Source organism: Echinops telfairi, unplaced genomic scaffold (assembly GCF_000313985.2).
Source record: "Echinops telfairi isolate 266 unplaced genomic scaffold, ASM31398v2 ScPeMD7_7467;HRSCAF=8505_0, whole genome shotgun sequence".
Lineage (NCBI taxonomy): Eukaryota > Metazoa > Chordata > Mammalia > Afrosoricida > Tenrecidae > Echinops > Echinops telfairi.
Genome location: NW_022111367.1, coordinates 14,124,678 through 14,141,298, shown reverse-complemented (window position 1 = coordinate 14,141,298; position 16,621 = coordinate 14,124,678).

Sequence of the window (16,621 nt, the reverse complement as noted above, 5' to 3'; positions counted from 1 at the left end):
AAAGGTTAAAAAAAACCAAGAGTTGTACAAGCCCCCAATAAAATAATTTAATTATTAAAAAGAAAAAGAAAAGCAATAAATGAGTACATCATTTCTTTGTAGCTTCAGGCATTTTCTTTTCCTATGTCTTTTCTCATTTCTTGTTATTTTCCATTGTGGTGCAAACAATAGTTACAACTCCTGGTCTCATTGGATCCTTAATAGAATGTTTATGTGTCACTGAAGACACAGCTGATTACAATTAGAAAACAAGCAAACAAACAGAAGCCGATACTAACAATCAGTCTAAATAATTAGAGGCTGCTTTTTCCCTTCCCAAACATTCATCCAACTCTCCATATAGGGTTTACTAGAAGCGAGGATGGCACGGCTTCGTCTCACAGACTCTGCACGAGTTTTCCGGGGAGATCAGTAACTGGGAAAGACCACCAGGCTCGGTAAAGAGAAGCCCAGAGAACAAAGAGGAGGACCCTTGACAAGATGGAGTAACACAGAAACCACAACAGTGGGCCCACGCGTACCACTAATGAGAAGAATGCGGGACTGGACTGTGCCTTGTTCTGTTGGGCATAGGATCACTATACATCTGAATCCATTTCTTGGCACCTAACAATAGCAATAGATAAAACAGAATGTTATTCCCTATAATGTTCATGGTAGAGGACACAAGAAGCAGATAGGAAAGGGATATATTAACATTACGTTCTCAATTTCTTATTTTTCTTCTGAAATTCCATGCCTCTTTCTCAGGTCCCTGGGACTCACCAATAGTCTCTTTCTCACATTTTCCTGTATCTTTTACCTTCTATGTCTTAAGTCCTAAACTCTTAGCCATGAATGAAGATCAGTAAGTTATCTATAAATATTTATTAAAATTAGAAGCAAGTAATTAATTAGAAAGTAAATAACTTGTTGCATAATCTATTTAATCATTATTTCATCTTTAAAAAGGACCTATCTCACCATGATTCCTAGAAGATTCTTTTCATCTTTAGGAGAAATAGTGTTGTAGTTAAGTCATTCCTTAAAAAAAACAAATAACAAGTAACTGGCTTATTTCAAAAACAAAATGTGAATAACTGAAATGAATTTTTATTTCTTTTGACGGCACAAATTATTTTGAAACCTAACAGCTCTGCACATTTTAAAATAGATTCAATCATTCAAACTCAATCACAAATTTTCTACCCTATAATAATTTCTAATCATTGCACAGTGCACACACACCCGCATCTAAATGCCTTCTTCTACATGTCAAAATAAGATTCATATCTATTACCACACCTCTGAACCATCAAATCATTCAAAATGAAGATCATAAAATGAAGATATATGGAAATGATGTCTAATTCCAGCGTAGAATGTATTCTGTAGAGGTAGGCTCTCCAAACTCCAATATCACACTTTTTAAAATTCAACAGTATTTTGCCTTTGAAATAATTGTTTTTAACTTTCTAAATACTCTGCAATAAATACATCTTAAACAGAACATTGCTTTGTAAAAGCAGCAAAGATTTGCACTGGATTCAATATGAAACTTGGAATCATCTACAGACTAAACACTGTTACATCATTATTGCTTCCCCCCATGCATCGAAGTTATGTCTCAAATCATTATACGGACATTATAGAAATTCATTAAGAAGTTAAGATTAAAAGAAAAATAATAATTTAATCACAGTCAGAAATAATGTCCTGGCCAATCAGAAAACTTTATTGAAACCAATTCTGCTATATACACTTGTTCCAATAAATGACAGCAATTATGAAATTACTAATTCTCTTAAAATTCCTGCCTTTCACAATTTGCACCCCTGTACACACATGAAAACACATGCAGAAACCTCAAAGTAAATATGCTCACACATACTACTACATACACCTACCAACACTTACATAATACATACTCACACACCTACACTTACACACACACCAGTTGCTTCCATGCACCAATCCAATCACTCAGAGCTACATACATACACCTGCAAGTGACGGTGACCTAGACAGTTACACAGGAACACCGAGGTGTGGCGCTCTCCTACAACATACCTTTACTCTAGGTTTGGGGTTAGAAAAACTCATATCATCTATGCTTGTGAATAAACTGGCACCAGGATTCAAATCATGACCAAAGCAAATAGTAGATAGGCGTGTGACAGGCTTGGACAGTTTGCCGTAATAGCCATTGTTAAATTGGCAATGGGTTCCGATAGCATTGTAATCAGTTCTTCTACAAGAGAAACAAGAGACACAGAACTTGGGGCTGACTTAAGGAAAGATAATTACAACAACATTTGGTCACCTGTTGTGAAATTTTCTTGTTTTATTTCAACGTGATATGCTTTGAGAAATCACTTGTTACTGGTTCACTGAAATGTTTATTCTTTTTCAGTCATTAAAATAACCTAATCTTCATCAAGAATTTGATGCTCCTCTCCTAAGATTCCAAACCTTCCAAAACCCAGCAAGGATGAGATGGGGCTCGTGTTATGCTGCTCCATCTTTTCTAAGAGTTTAGACAGCCCACATGCCTATAGAGCTAATAAGAAAAGTAAAACCACTTTCATGGTAATACAAAGAAAGTGGAGAGAATTCAAAGCCTACTTTTAAAATGCTATTTTTTTTTCCTTTCTGGGAATGTTTTTCCCCCTGAGGAAGTATCAGTATCTTCCTAACAATTAGGAAAGATAACTTTTTCTGGTGAACTGGGTATGTATGTAAGCAAAAATAAAAGGAAATCATAAAAACCAAACGTGCAGCCTTTTGGGATTACAAGTAGAATATATGCCTGTTGGCCCAATCCCCTAAAATCATTTTTCTAAAATAATAAACTCTATGGCTTGCATTAAACTTCTGTATGAATCATCGTGCAATCATTTACCTTTCCAGAAGGCATTTTAGCAAATAACTTCCTCTCCAATCAAACTCTTTAAAGTATGAGTTCAGCATTCCTTCCCATTTCTCCTAAATGTAACGGAAACATCCTGCAGTTTTGTTTTATCAGAGCTTTCATCGTCTTATGAAATACCAAGCACAAGTAACCTTCACAAAAAACTGCCGTCCGTAGGCAATATGAACAGTAACATTTCTAGCGCACATCTTGCAAGTATGGATATTCATTCCATAGTCCACTAATTTGTTAATTTGTTCAAATAATGTAGCGTGCACATCATTGAATATCAAAGCAGGGTGCTAAAAGCGGCAAAGCTAAACAAAATGATCTTACCCTTGATGATATTTCAGTCTTACAAGGGAGAATAAAACGTAGTTTATTCACAACAGCAGAGCAACATAAGATGAACATTAATAAAGGGTGTGGGAACTCAAGGGTGTGCGGTTGATGGGTGCTATCCAGTCAGTATCAACTCAGAGTGAGCCCGTGGCCAGCAGCAGAAGGCCCGACCTGGGCCTGTGCAACAGAAGACTTTGGCAGCATCTTTTCCCTGCCATTTGTCTTCAAATTCTCGACTGCTGCTTCCGTGAGCTTTGATTGCGTATACCAATAAAATGAAGTCCTTGACCACTTCAACAGTTTCTGCTTGATGTCAGTTATTGGTCCTCTGGTGGTGGTCATTTTTGCTTCCTTTACACGAGTTGTGAACCACACTGTAATATTTGATCTTCATCATGAAGGACTTCGAATCCTCTTGATGCTCGTCCCGCCGAGTGGTGTCGAGTTGTTAGGGCAAGTTGCTCATGAGCTCTGCTTCAGTCCTGACGCCAGGTTCTTCTTCCTCCGCCCCAGCATCTCATCTCGAATGATTCGGTCAGCATACGGATGGAATGAGTGTGCTGAAAGGATGACATTCTAATGCATATCTTTTCTGATTTTAAACCATTTGGTCTCTCTGTGCTATTCAAAGGGCGGTTTCTTTCTCGGTACAGATTCTGCATGAGCGCAATTAGGAGCTCTGGAATTCCCATTCTGCAGTGTTATCCATCGTTTGTTACTCTCCACACTGCCAACATTGTTTGTGCAATCAATAAAACACAAGTAAATATCTCTCTGGCATTTCCTGCTTTCAGCCAAGATCCATGGATGGATGGAGTTGACATCAGCAATGGTATTCTTCATTCCTCATTCTCTTCTGAAACTGGCTTGAGTTTCTCCCGGTGGGTGTGCGCAGAAACCATTTTTGAATTATCTTCAGGAAAATGTTACTTACATATGATATTAATTATCGGATTTGATAATTTCTGCATTCTGCAGAGTCCTGTTTCTTGTCTATATAAATATCTCTTACTTTTATCATGTACATGTCAGGTCTTTGGTCATTAGTGTTCAATCAGAAGATGAAAGATTAAATTAATTCCAATTCTTAAGATTGGGGATAATTTCACAGAAGATGTTCCAACTGGAGAATAAAAAGGAAGGAGTTTTCCAGTTGTAGATGATAAAGGAAGAGTCCAGATGAAAGGGTCCCCACAGAGGGAAGAGGACTAAGAGAGATCAGAAAATGCGAGTGATGGGAATAGAATCCAGTACTGCCTCTTATCTGCCTGTAGCACCGATTCAGTCACAGGAGTGCTGGAAAACATAGCAAACCAAAGAAAGCCTGACAATCTGAGGAATTTTTCCTAATTTTAAGGAAAATGGAAAATCGTTGAAAAGTCTTACGTACGTGAGTGTGTGTATAATCAAAGCTTGATTCATGCAGAATGCAAGCTGTGTGTAAGAGATCGAGTGGAACACACTTGGTGAGAAGACCAGCTCGGAGGCTACTTCGTTAGATGCCCTAAGAAAGGAAAAGAGAAAAGTCGAAGTATAAAACGTGAAAGGGACCTAACAGTTGGAGAGGCAGTGAGACAGCAACAGGTAGCAATTAACAATGGAATGGATGTGAAGGAGAGACAGCATCATTAAAGGCCCTCAGTAAGTACAAGGATCATTGATCTATAATCAATGCCTGTGCTGGATACATTTTCTTCATATGACTCTCAAAGCAACACTTGTCCTGTTCATACTTCATTATGTACTTTCATCTGTCTCAACTACTTCTCTTTATGACTTCCCAGAGGCTTATCCAATTTGATGATGAGCTCAAAACCATCTTATTTTGCCCAGGGCTACATGCACATGTCGGCCATACACTGTCCTCATGCGGCTACCTGGGACTTGACCTTCTCCTCTCCGTCTCCGGGTCTTTCATCAGGTGCCTGCCTGGAAGATACAAGCGAAAGCAGAAAGTCAAAGGACCTGGGCAGATTTGATGGGTAGACCTAGAAGAAATTTGGGTGTTAAATTAATGGCCACATAAAGTCAATTAGTAGTCCATTAGAAATGCAGGATTGGGCAAAACATTTTAAAAAGAAATTCAAGATTGGAAAAAGAGTTCACAGACATTGGAAGAACTTATCATATCCCCACCGGGCCCTAATAATCTTTCTCGGTTATCACGACAGTAAAAGTGGCAAGAAAATGTACATCCACATCCTGCACGACAGCTAGGTTCCCAAGAGAGGAAGGGACCGTCTACAAAGGATGGACATCTGGTCTCTCAGGCATGCATACCATGGCTATTTATATAATGAGACTGGAGGGGGAGCCTGTAGCATATACGCTGCAGCCCAGAAACCCTGGTGGTCCACTGGCCACAGGCAATACCATTAAGAGTGGGGCTCTCAGAAGTTCAGAGGGGCTGAGATGTTATGGAGAAAGATCAAAACTCCTCCCACTGACTTCAAAGTGACAGGTTATAATGGAACATCAGTCACATCTCCATTGATCTGATCAGTTCTGGGGGAGGCCAGATTTCTCCTGCTAGCAAACCAGAAGGCTATCAAGGGAAGAATCCTGTTGTGCAGAAATAAAACCAATGTCTGGACGAAGTTGTGTATTTGTCGTAATCAAGGGGAGAAGAAGAAGAAGTTCAGAGGAAGAGACTATAAATAAATATGGGTCTACTATTCTTTAGTGTGCTTATTTCGATATGTTGGCTCTCCCTAAACACCACCAAACAACTGTCTTGTCTCTGTGGAAGATAAACTGAATCCTAATAACTTTTTTTACCCATTTCAAAAATTATGTGAAGTTATTATTTACCTCGTGTGACTGGAATGCATCACAATCCAGGTATGGGACTTAAGTCCTCTCCTTTCATAAACACATGAGAAAAACAAGACATGGATCAATTCATGTGGAGCACAGGGCCCAGGAAACGGAAACCTTGATTCTCTGCATCAAGATCCTTCCGTGTGTTTTCGAATGGAAGAGGATATCATTTTTGGTTGCTTTCCCAATGGAAGCCCTTGCCCTTCTATTTGCCAAAGCTCAACATTTTAAAGATATGAAAAAGAAATTATTCTTGAGAACGTTCTATTTCTGGGGTCACAGCTGCGGGGTTCATGTATGCTAAAGCTAGAGTGACGGAAGGTTGATTGTGCAGCAGCTTTTCAAGCACAATTTAATCGCCCAAGAATGCAGAATCAAATCCCAGATATATTTAAAGCATGAAAAATATTTATGTAATTATTAGCTCATCAGATAAATATTAAAATCCTGAACCATGCCACTTAAGGTCTCTGAGGCCAGGTGCCGACTCACTTTCCTGTTAGCAAAATCCTACTCAGCACACAGTTCAAATGCCAGTTCCTCCATGAAGCCTCCCCCACTGCCCTAACAGGATGTAACTGTCACCTCTGTGAAACCCGAGAGCACGTTGTCCCACAATGTGGCACTGATGTTCCGTGGATGGTTGTTATCTGTACATGTATGCATCTTATTTTCCTCACTTGCCTGCTGTGCTGTGCCATCCCCAGGGGAAGGGACCATCACTTCCACATCAGCGTGTCTGCTGCAAGAGTCTAGTGAAATGCATCCTGCTTAGGGGGTGTTAAATGTATATTTTTTAAATGAATGATGACAGTACGGGAATTCTCAAGAGAACTCAGCCTTTCCGTTTATAGTTTTGTCTCAGAACTGGAAGGCAGGATTCTGCGGTTGCTCTAAGCCTGCGGCTAGTTCCTCGCTGCTCCATCACGGATGAATACCATCTGTTAGTCCTGTCCAGTGGGCCCCTTTGGAGAGTCCCTGTAGGGGAATCGGCCACTCGCTCTTCTAGCCTTGCATTTCTCTCTGTTCTTCCTCCTCGAGAAACCTCCATTGTGCCAGGGGTCAAGGATGTTGGTTTCTAAGTAATAAGCTCAATACCATATGCTTTTCCTCTTTAAGCTCCTAATTATTGCTTTCTTTTTCGTTATATTTGTTTCCTCCCTCCTGAAATGTTCCTTTTTCCAGGTCTCTCCTGAAATGATCTCCTTTGAGTCATCTACAGAACAGAAGGCGAGCAGATGGTACTGAGATTATATTGGTAATTACCCCCCGAGAAAAGCATGCTTACTCCCCAAGCAGGCAATTTGGACTAAAATTGCACTTTTGCCAGAATAATCCGGGTAAGTAGGGTGCTGAACGATATGCATAGAGGAACTTACTTTATACAGTGGCAGCCGTTCATAGTAGTTTTTTCATCAAACCAGCCTGCTGCCCACTATACCAAAGGGTGGCAACATGCAAAAAATCTAGAATTAACTTTTTTCACTATCTAAAGAGAAATCTTTGGCACTCCACCCACTCCTAAGGATGACTCTATGACATTACTTATTCAAAAGATTACAATTGCCAGTGTAAGCAGAGGTCTGATCCCTCTGGTTGAGTTATGAACAAGGTTTCACAACTCCCCGGAAACATAACTCCATCTCAAATGATCTATCATGGGATACTTGAGTTACTTCTCACATCAAGTTTTTAAGCACTATGATTTTATACAGTGAAACCTGTAAAAGCCAGACCCTATAAAAGATGGGAATCTGTCAGAGACGGAATACACAAGCATTTTCCCCTAAGACAAACAATAGAAATATGGTAAGTCAAAGGCAGAAAACTTCAGAGACCTGGAAATACAAGGCAGTCCCATTGAGATCCTAGCTCTCACAGTGTTCATTAGGAAAAAGCGTATGAATTAATGGATTCCTGAAATGTAGGTTTTATCGAAAGACTGATTATTTTGAATCTTTGGTAAAAGTAATATCAAATCATTACATGACAATGGGATAAATACCCTTTGAGCCCCAGCAATCCGGTTTTGCCCAGACTTTTACAGGGCTCTGATCCTGCGGTACACCACGATCTGCTAAGCTACTTTTCTAACTGCAAGACTAATGAGAATGCTCAGACCAAGAATAGGCCACTCCACCACAACCGGTAAAAATGGCAAAGGGTCATGCAAATGAACTTCACTTTAGGAATAGGAGAAGCAGTGAGAAATGATAATTGCCCTTTTCCAACCCAGACCGGGTCTAATTACCATCAGTTCTTTCTGGTGATGTATTTTCCCTCTTTTTAAAATCTGGCATAATAGCATGGTATTCCAAAGGCTACAATTTCATTGTAGGGCTCATTACAAAGAAGACTTGGATTTTAATATATATATTCAACACAGAAGCAAGCTATTTATTGTGCTCTGCCAACTGCAGATGTTAAAATTTCCTTGAAAAGCTTTTGCAGAGATTAGTATAAAGACATGTGTCCTTTTTCCTCTCGTACTGATATGCAGAACGGAGCAGGAAAAACGTACTTCAGGAGGAGAAAGCTCTTTCTCAAGGTGACTGCCTCATCACTATTATGGAGAGGTGACAATCAATTTTACAATAAAGAGCCTGCGATTTCAGATTCAGCATTTTGGTCCTTAACGTAAAAGTCTATGTTGTACTATTTGACCATCTCTCCCTCCTCCAGTGTTTCTGGTGTTCCAGGTTTCCCAGACTGCTTATGCTTTTTGTTATTTAACCTTATAAACACCCACCCATACAATGGTACACTTGCTGTGAAAAATTAAAAGTTGGAGAAGTGAGCAGATGTTTTAGTTTTTATTATTCCGCTTCTAAAGATCTCTAAAAGACTTAGCTAAGACTTAGGCTCACCTACACTGGTGCAATGGAAAACATGTCACTGTGCAGCTCTGAGAAGCATCAGAACCTCGCAAGTGTTAACATGTTAAACGAGCCACAATTCTTATAAGACTGGTAAACGAAAACCAAGTGCCAGGCGCCAACCCTCCTGGCATCACAAGTCGCTGTCTGCAGCACCAGGTGGCGCCTCTGGCTGGGCTCGAACCTGGGCTCTTTCCCAGCACGTGAGCTAGTGCACCACCTCGATGTTTCCTTAGGTCTGATCAAGGAAAGTAAATATTTGGGAGGCTTCTAAGAGTAAATTTGAACCAGATCGTTCTGGTTCACATTGAGACTACTTGATTTATCCACTGGTGAGGATATTGGTCAAGCTTTAGCAAAAAGAAAATAACTCATTAACAAACAGTAAACATTTCAGGGAAGGAATCCCAGGGTGTGAACCATGTCAAAGTGCTTGACAACTACCCCAAAGCCTGGCAGTTGAAACCCACCCAGAGGCATCTCAGGAGACACACCTGGTGATTGGCTTCTCAAGTCACAGCCTTAGGTGCACACATAGGTGCACACATCGGTGCACATATGGGCCCCTCTGTGTTGGAATTGACTTGATGGACACTCAAAAAAGCAATGACCATTAATTAAAGGCTTCCCTGTGTGATTCAAATGATTAACAGCACATGCTCAAGGCTAATCAAAATGTCTGGACATCTGCTTCCAAAAAATTGGCCATGTTCCCTGCTCGATGCTCAACTCATTTAGATATCACTGAAAGTATGATAGCAAAGTGTGGTGAAGAAGCCAGGTGGTGCCCAGTTATCAGAAAGAATAGCACCTGCATCTGAAAGACTTCAAAGATCTTAAAACAAGTGGTCATCTGATTTAAGCATCAAATAAGCCTACATGGAAGAAGCACACCAGCCTGTGTGATCCAAGGATTATAAATCATAGGACCCAAATCTGAAGGAGGGAATAGTATCAGAGTTTAATTGTGAACACCTGGTTTGCAGAAGCTAGCAGAAGCTCAAATTTCACTTGCAGGGTCCCCACAAGTATTAATTCTCTGATGAATTCTCTCTGGCCCCAGTCTAGGAATATGATTAGTTGTGCAATCTTACAGAGAGCATTGTAAAGTTGATTCCCACAGATGTACTCATGTTAAAATGTCAATACCCTATCCTTTGATCCATCTTCACCTTGTTTCGACTTTATTTTTAAAAATCAGCCATGGAAAACCTTATGGAACTCAATTATATTCTAACATAATTGACTCTACAGCAGCTGGGTTGGTTAATAAGTTGCTCTGCTAACTACAAGGTCAGCAGTTTGAAACCACTAGCTACTCAGCAGGAGAAAGACAAAGCTTTATTCTCATAAAGAGTTACAGTCTAGAAACTCACAGTTCTGTCCTGTACTATAGGATCATTATGAGTCAACATTGACTCGATGACAGTGAGTTTGGTTTTTGGTGACTAATAAACAATAACAAACTAATATCTGTTAATGATCAAATTTATTAACTCTACCAGCATAAATTGCCCGAATTTGAACCCAATTGGTAATGTTATTTTCATTATGTCTAATTAGAACTTCAAATCAGTATTTGATAAAACCTTGGAAAGCTGTGGACCACATATACTACACGGTCAAAGTTATTGATGTTATTTATGGTACAGTCTTGTTATGTTAAAATCAGTTTTAAATGCTTTCTATCCACACAGGCATAGTGTGGATAGACTCATTCCTTTAAACACACTTATTCCTTTAAACACAGTTTATAAAACCGGTATCTTAAAAATTAACAACTTGTTTGATTAGCATTCAATGGTGGACAACAATATTTTATTACCTAAGAAAAGCCATTGTCTTATGTGAGTTGCCCTTTTAAACACTGTAGACTGACGCATGCAACCCTCCTACTCCTGGTCAGAAGTATCATATGCAGTATTTGTCAATTCGGACTCATTTCGGAGCAGCAAGAGCCATAAGCGGAACGTGCAGGAGCAGCTGTTCATTGTGGTCCTGGAGGAGAAGCGGCGGCAGCAGCGCCTGGGAACTTGTTAGAGATGCATACTGCCAGGCCCCGCCCCACAGTTGCTGAATCAGACGCTCTGGAAGGAGGAACCAGCAATTTGTGTTTAACAAGCTCTCCAGATAATTCTGATGGCATTGGAATTGTATATGTGAAAACAATTGAAAGAGTAAATGCTTTCTTACATATTTTACCACAGGCATACACAAACACCTGAAATACTCGAGAACTACTGCATTTGAACAACATTTTTCAACATGGGGTCTAAAAACTCTAGGCATTAGAATCACCTGAAGCACCGATTGCTGGAGCCCATTTTGAATTTCCAAAATCTATCATTTCTATGATTTGAATTGGTTCATTCCAATTTGAAGTCCAGACAATTTTATAAGGTCCTTAACCCATTCTATGCACCTTAAAGTTTGAGAAGCTTTAAGTTTAAACAAATATGAAATTCAGAGGTTAAAAAACTTACTGAAAATGTTTCATATTTGAACAGCTGTACCTACACTTTCTTCTAAAACCCAGCACAGGTAGAGAGATTATGCATCACTTACATTGGTGGTGGATTCAGTTATTGACCATTTGGTTTCAACTTGTGGTGACGTCACAAACAACAGAGCAGACATTACCCACCCCTGTACCTCCTTTATAGTGGTTGGTGTGTTTCAGCTCCCCATAGTAGCCTGTGTGTGTTTTACTGCCTTCCAGCCCAGGAGGCTCATCAGCACTCTATATGACAATATTTATTCATTATTTTTTATTAATAGGGATTGATAAATACATCAAATCATCCCATAGTTCAATCAGGTCCAGCACAATTGTACATTTACTACCACAATCAGTTCCCAAGCATTCTTTTTCTATATGGACCCCTGGACAACATTACCACTTCGCTCCACCGCCACCTCTGTGCCTCCCTCTGTCCAAAACCCTTCTTCCACTTGCTGACTCTATGGGTTCATCAGTGCTGGTTTTCATAGCCCCACCCACCCACCCAAACACAAAAGCAATGACTGCAACTTCATGAGGGTGACTCCAATGACATAAACCTCCTGAAATAGCTCCTAATACGCACAATCAAAAAGTCAAATCAAACACTATAACCCCCCAATACATAAGACTATGGATACCAGATCAGGTCACGTATGCATCACAGTGGGAATCTGCTGACAAGTTCAAGCTGTTCAAGTCAGGCTCATGCCTTTGACCTTCTCTACTCAACTCACCAACGCACTCCATTTAGCGACCACTTTCCTTCTAGTCCTCCAATGTGGATAGAGGGAGTTCACCGGAGGCTGACTTCCTGTGTAGTTCTAGGAATGAGTCTTGGGGGCCCCACTGTCATCCAGAACCTTCTGCAAACCAGATTCTCAGACTTTAGGCTCTGATACTGATCCTTTCCTTCAACTTCATTTTATGTGCTTCACGAGCCTTCAGTGACTGATGACGGTGTGTTTCTTCCATGTGGACTTAGCTGACCTCTCACTTCGATGGCTGCTTGTTGGGCTGTGGTGCATGGAGTTCTTATGATCATCCTTTCTTCCTAGTCCCTGACACCTATCCATCAAGAGAGCATTTGCTAGCTTTTGAAATACTAGTGGCATACCTTCCAGTATCACTGAAGAATGCAACCCCCCGAAGGGGCACAAGCTGAAAGCTCTTTGGTGGTATGAGAATTTAAAAAAAAACAAACTCTGATTGTGATATTAGTAATCTTTGAGTCAGCAAAAAGAGGCATTTTCTAATTTTTAAAATAGCATGAAATAAAGCAATGTCCCCAGATCATTCTATATTTAATATTAGGTTGCAAATAGGCCAAAGACTGGAGGGTTTTTTGTAACTTAAATATATTTTTTGTAATCTATAAATGTTGCTGGTGACAGCGACATTCCTACACAACCTAGTAGCCGCTATGCCCAGCAGTAATGTACTTAAAAACTCCTCTCCATCAAAACACAGCCAAACGACACATGCTCCTACCCAACACCACCCTGCCCCCCTAGTGACTGGTGATGTGTGTCCCTGGAGATCCCATGTCCTGTGCCAGTCACAGCAGTGAGTGGTGCTTTGTAGTCCCACCCACTGTCACATCACTCTCTTGTCCCAGTGGACTCCTCTGCATAGCCAACCCTTTCTTCACCCACTCCCCAATCACCAGGGAAGCAGCAAGGACTACACAACCCAGTATGCATCTGTGGATGGCTCACCCCACCTGCCCTAGCAGGCAATGGCAGCTGCATATTCACACTTTTCTGCTCAACTCTCATGCCCTCATCACTATCTCTTCACACCCATACTATTAAAGTGTTAGTGACCTGGTCCTCCACTTGCTGGCCATGCCCAATACACACTCGCCCTGCTCACTCATCCATTGCACGACCCACTCACACCTGTAGACCAATAAGAGACAAGAGCCAATGCCTGCCTCACCTGTCCTCAGCTGCTCCGCATGACCTGAGTTCATACTTCATGCTGCTAAACCACTCCACTGGAGATCAGTGGCAAATGCTCCAGTGCTACCAAACTAGTGCCCAGAGAAGCACAGCTACACCACTCACCAGAAATCTCAAAACAAGATGGTGTGGGATACAGAAAGGTTTCCCCTCAGGCTGTCCCCCCATATTATATGCCCAACCTAAGATGACACTTGCTAACACCTGGTCAATTGACTATACACTTGGAGGTCAATGCTGAGAGGTTATCTCCCTGAGGGTTATCAGCCATCTAGAGCAATCAGACCCTAGTGTCTGTCCTACCCTAGGTGGGGTCCACTTCCATCTGATAAGCATAGTGGATTGTTCCCCTGAAGGAGAGCCCAAAGACAAGGTCAAGCCAACTCAAGGAGGATCAAGGTTAGGCTGCCATCTTGACTTTAGTCATATGGATTATATACCCATTATGTCATATGGATATCCCTAGTGCCTCCCCTTCCTATTGCATGTACACCCCTAAATCATCCCTCTCCTGTTGCACATATGCCTATGGTACAACCCCTTCCTGTTATGATGTCATTAGGGGGCTTGTGAGTCCACTAAGTATATATAAGCTGCGATTGGAAACACATTCACTCTCTCTGCATGGACCTGGCTGCTGAGATCATGGCCATCCCGGAAGTGAGCACTTGCATGCCTTATCTTGTCTGATGTCTCTTCAATTTTACCCCTCAATTACACAACCGCCCCTTGGATCCCTTTGATTGTGGAGGCTGGTACCCCACAAGATGGCTGAAGCAAGTGATCAAAATAAAGTACTAGAAACCCCTTTGAGGAAGCAATGGTTGTGGAACTACCTGCTAAAAAAATTCAAAAGATTATATTTTGGACCCTTCAAGAACTCAAGGAAACCACACACAAAATAATTGAAAACACAGGTTGGGGGACAGGGGGGAATCTTCTAACTCAGGAAACCAATTCAAGAAAAACCTGACAAATAAGACACATACTAACTTAGGCAAAGAAAAACGTACTGCAATTGAGTCAGTGCTGACTGATAACGACTCCACTGTGGGTTTCCAAGACTGAACTGTTTATGGGCATAAAAAGCCCAGCCTTTCTCCTGCCTTGGTTGAAGAGGCAGGAAAAAAATAAAAACAAGTAAAATTTAAAAAATAATCATAGGATAGAGAAAACTATACCAAGCAAATAGCAACCAAAAATAATACTGTAGGAGTGGGAATAGTACTCTTTGATAAAATAGACTTTAAGGGTGAATCTTCCTGAAGGACATTACATAATGATGAAAGCATCAATTCATCATGAGGATATCACCAAAAAATATGTGCACACCCAATAACTGAGCTCCAAAAAACACAAAACAAATTATAAAACATTATGAAAATAGACCATTTCAGAACGATAGTAAAAGATTTCAGCACTCCACTTTTAATGAAGGACAGAGCCATGTAACAAAGATACCTAAACATCAAAATCAATGAATTTGACCTTGAAGACATAATATAAATCTACACCCAATAGCAACACAGTACACATTTCCATGATCACATGTGGATTGTTTTCCTGAATAGACCATGTTTTCAACCACAAGCGAGCCTTAATAAATTCCAAAACATCTTCTCTAAGAAAAGTACTATTAAACTGCAAATCAACAACTGGAAGAAAAGTGGGTGGGAAATGAGATATGTGTAAACTGAATAGTACATTGCTTAAAACCACTGGATAACAATAAAAAAAAAAGTAAGAAAAAGTCTTGATATCAAATGAGAATGAAAGAACAACATGCAAAACCACCTGGTACAAAGCAAAAGCAATTCACAAAGATCAGTGTATAGCCATAGATCCAAAAAATGGCACAAAGTTAATAATAGTCCACTGTGACAACTCAACCAAATTTTAAAAAGAACAGCAAAAGAATCCCACATAGAAAAACGAATAAATAATAAAGTTCAGAGCAGGAACAAATGAATCAGAAAAACAATGAAAACAATAAACAAGACTAAAATTGGCTTTTAAGAAAAAATCGATAAAGTTGACAAACCACTGGTCAAGCTGACAAAAGAAAAGGGAGAGGAAATGCAAAAACACAAATAAGAAATGAGGTGGGTGGCACTCGAGAGAATCACCTAAAATAAAAAGATCATAACAGACCATGAAAATCTATACTTGATGAAATTAGAAAACATAGAAGAAATGAAAAATTTCTAGAAACACACTATACACTCAAGCTAACACAAACTGAGAAAATACACTGACTCCTTACAACAGAAAAAAAATGTATGAGGTGAAAAAATTAATACAAGCAAAGAAGTCTTGATTCAGATGATTTCACTAGTGAATCCTACTAAACATTGTCAGAGAAGAGTTGACATCAATACTGCTCAACCTATATCCGAATGGAGAAGAGGAATGAATCTACTTCTAATTTAGTCCATGAAACTAACAACTCTGATACCTAAGGCAAAGACATCTCTTAAAAGAAATTTATAGACCTATATTCTTTATGAATAAAGTCACAAATTAAAAAAATTGTATTCAATGGAATTAAACAGGATATGTATTTTTAACACAGCAAAGTGGACTTCACAGCAGTTATGCAAGGAAGATTTAATATATATTGTTTAAATCATTGTTATCCACCAAGTAAATAAAGAATACCAACCATCTCAATCAATACATAAAAGGCATTTGTCAAAGTCTACCCACCCATTTCTGAAAAATATCTCAGGAAAGTAAATAGCCATAGAAGAGACATTCTTCAATCTGATTAAGGGCATACATACAAAAGCAACAGACAACATTATGCTCAATGGAAAGTGAGTAGAAGCATTCCCTTTTGAACTGGAACAAGACAAGGATGCCGTCTATCATCTGGTAAGAATAAGAAGGCTAGAGAGGGAAATAAAAGACATCGAAATTGTAATGAAGAGGTAAAACTATCCCTATTTACAGATGACAAAATCATATGGACAGAGAATTACAGAAAAGACCTAAGAAGGCTAACTGAAATTTGTATTTGGCAAAGCCATGCCAGATAAAATGGATAACTACAGCAACAAGAACGTGCAGAACACAAAGCACAGCCAAAGAAAGGACATGACTTCCTGGTCTGAAAGAGACCAGAGACTCCTCTAGGAAACCTAGTACAGTGAACCCTCGCCACTTCGCACTTCGACTTCCGCCGCTTCACTCTATCGCGGTGTTTGCGTAACAGCGCATGCTCTGTCAT